Raw genomic sequence first — 3,049 nt, forward strand, 5'->3', positions numbered from 1 at the left:
AGTCCATTTGCAACAGGGCTTCATTTTGCAGATCTAATTTTCACAGCCAGCTAGTTGCACCCATCATGCGCTCAGACGAGAGTACTGGTGTTCGCTCATGTATTTCTAGGACCTTTCTTTAAATCACTAACATTCTCTACAACCTTGGTTGTATTCGAAAATGGCTCTAAGCACTATAGGACTTAACATCTGAGGTCATCAGTCCCCTAGACTTAGAACTACTTAAACCTAACTAACCTAAGGACATCACACACAGCCATGCCCGAGGCAGGATTCGAGCCTGCTGCCGTAGCAGGAGCGCGGTTCCGGACTGAAGCGGCTGGCTGTATTCGCGACATAGTTTTATGTTGATCTTTAATGTATCCACCCACTTGTGCCAAGGCTACAGTTTGTATTTTCAAACCCTTGAGTACTTGTTTAATGTCTGTACGTATTCCTAACTCAATGGATAAATTTTTTTATGTCTTTTGGCAGTAAACCAGATTTTTATAGTGATTGTAATTGCCTTTTGCAGTTTCGTGGGTTTCATTATTAATCTGTCTATGTGAGGTACGGTACATTCATGCTCCATGAAGTCGACTCTAGTGAAATGAAATAAAATTATTATATACTGTGACCATGAGTCCTCACATGGGGACGTTTGGTCACCGAGCTCCAAGTCTTTTCATTTGACGCTACATTGGTTGACTTGCTTCTAGATAATGATGAAATGATGATGAGAACAACACAACACAACACCCAATCCCCGAGCGGGGAGAATCTCCGATCTGGCCAAGAATCGAACTCCCACCCACTGCATGGCAGCCGGACGCTCCGACCACTGCTAGTCATTTCACTTAATAATACATTATCGGCAGGACAGACTCAGCATACAACAAACAACCTTCGGTGACATTAAAAACAAGAATGGTAACTCAAAGAGTGCAACGAGAATTCAACTATTAAATGCAGAGTATAGGGCCGATAGTTGGAAAGAATACATTGAAAGCGTCTATCAGAGGAAAGAATTGTCAGATGTGATAGAAGAAGAAACAGGAGTCGACTTAGAAGAGATAGGGGATCCAGTATTAGAATCAGAATTTAAAAGAGCTTTGGAGATAGGAAGGGAAAAATACTCGTAACAATCCATCAGAATTTCTAAAATCAACAAAAGAACTATTCACGATGGTGTGTAGAATGTATGAGTCTGGCGACATTCCATCTGACTTTCGAAGAAGTATCATCCACACAATTCCGAAGGGTGCAAGAGATGACAAGTGCGAGAATTATCGCACAGTCAGCTTAACAGCTCATGAATCCAAGTTACTGACAAGAATAATATACAGAAGAATGGAAAAAAATTGAGAATGTGCTAGACGACGATTAGTTTGGCTTTAGGAAAAGTAAAGGCACGAGATAGGTAATTCTGACGCGGTTGATAATGGAAACAAGACTAAAGAAAAATGAAGACACGGTCATAGGATTTGTCGACGTGGGGAAAGCGCTCAACAGTGTAAAATGGTGCAAGTTGTTCGAAATTCTGTAGAAAATAATGGTAAACTTTGGGGAGAGGCGGTTATTATACAGTATCTACAAGAGCCAAGAGGGATTAATAAGAGTGGACGACGAAGAACGAAATGTTGCGATTAAAAAGGGTGTAAGACAAGGATGTAGTCTTTCGCCCTACTATTCAATTTGTTCATAGAAGAAGCAATGATGGAAATAAAAGAAAGGTACGGGAGTGGAACTAATATATATCATTGATACGATTCGCTGATGACATTGCTACCCTGTGTGAAAGTGAAGAAGAATTACACGATATGCTGAATCGAATGAACATTCTAATGAGTACGGAATATGGATTAAGAGTAAATCGAAGAAAGACAATATAATGAGAAGTAGCAGATATGAGAACAGCGAGAAACTTAACATCAGGATTCATGGTGAATGATTTAAGGAATTCTGCTACCTAGGAAGCGAAATAACCAATGACGGACGGAGCAAGAAGGACATCAAAAGCAGCCTAGCAATGGAAAAAAGAGCATTCCTGGCCGAGAGAAGTCTACTAATATCAAATATCAGCCTTAATTTGAGGAAGAAACTTCTGAGAATATACGTCTGGAATACAGCATTTTATGGTAGTGAAACATGGGCTGTGAGAAAATCGGAACAGAAGAGAATCGAGGCATTTGAAATGTGGTACTGCAGACGAGTGTTGAAAATTAAGTGGCCTGATAAAGTAAGGGGGCAACTGCCTTGCCACAGTGGATACACCGGTTCCCGTGAGATCACCGAAGTTAAGCGGTGTCGGGCGTGGCTGGCACTTGGATGGGTGACCATCCGGGCCGTCATGCGCTGTTGCCATTTTTCGGGGTGCACTCAGCCTCGTGATGCCAATTGAGGAGCTACTCGATCGAACAGTAGCGGTTCCGGTCAAAAAAACCATCTTAACGACTGGGAGAGCGGTGTGCTGACCACACGCCCCTCCTATCCGCATCCTCAACTGAGGATGACACGGCGGTCGGATGGTCCCGATGGGCCACTTGTGGCCTGAAGACGAAGTGCTGCTGATAAAGTAAGGAATGAGGAGGTGCTGCGCAGAACTGCAGAGGAAAGGAATATGTGGAAAACACTGATAAGGAGAAGGGACATGATGACAACGTTAAAAAATATATTGGCTCAACCACTTGTTTATAGTGTAAAACACTAAAATTGACGCCTTTCGCAAGTAAAGCTTCCATCATCAGAATAATAAAAAGTAAAAGAACCTGTTAAAACTCGCTAAAATGGAACATGCACCAGGCACAAAAGAATACCGCAAATAATATTAAGAGAGTCGCAATACCATACTTCGGTGATATTACGCAAAAAGTGGTTAACATTTTCAAACCTTTTAAAGTTGATACCACTTTTCAGACCAATAATACGCTGCGGTTTAAACTAAGAAATAATTTGCAGCAGGAAAGCGATAAATATGAGAGGGCTGGGCTCTATAAAATTCAGTGTAACACGTGCAAGGCAAGCTATGTAGGCCAAACTGGTAGGTCCTTTAAAGTACGTTACAAAGAAC

At 41.7% G+C, this 3,049-nt stretch overlaps 1 pseudogene; it reads left to right on the forward strand.

Moving 5' to 3' along the window:
• The first annotated feature begins 2,225 nt into the window (after positions 1 to 2,225).
• LOC126099372 (5S ribosomal RNA) lies at positions 2,226 to 2,343 on the forward strand (annotated as a pseudogene).
• The last annotated feature ends 706 nt before the right edge of the window (positions 2,344 to 3,049 follow it).

Source organism: Schistocerca cancellata, chromosome 1, assembly GCF_023864275.1.
Source record: "Schistocerca cancellata isolate TAMUIC-IGC-003103 chromosome 1, iqSchCanc2.1, whole genome shotgun sequence".
Taxonomy (NCBI): Eukaryota; Metazoa; Arthropoda; class Insecta; order Orthoptera; family Acrididae; genus Schistocerca; species Schistocerca cancellata.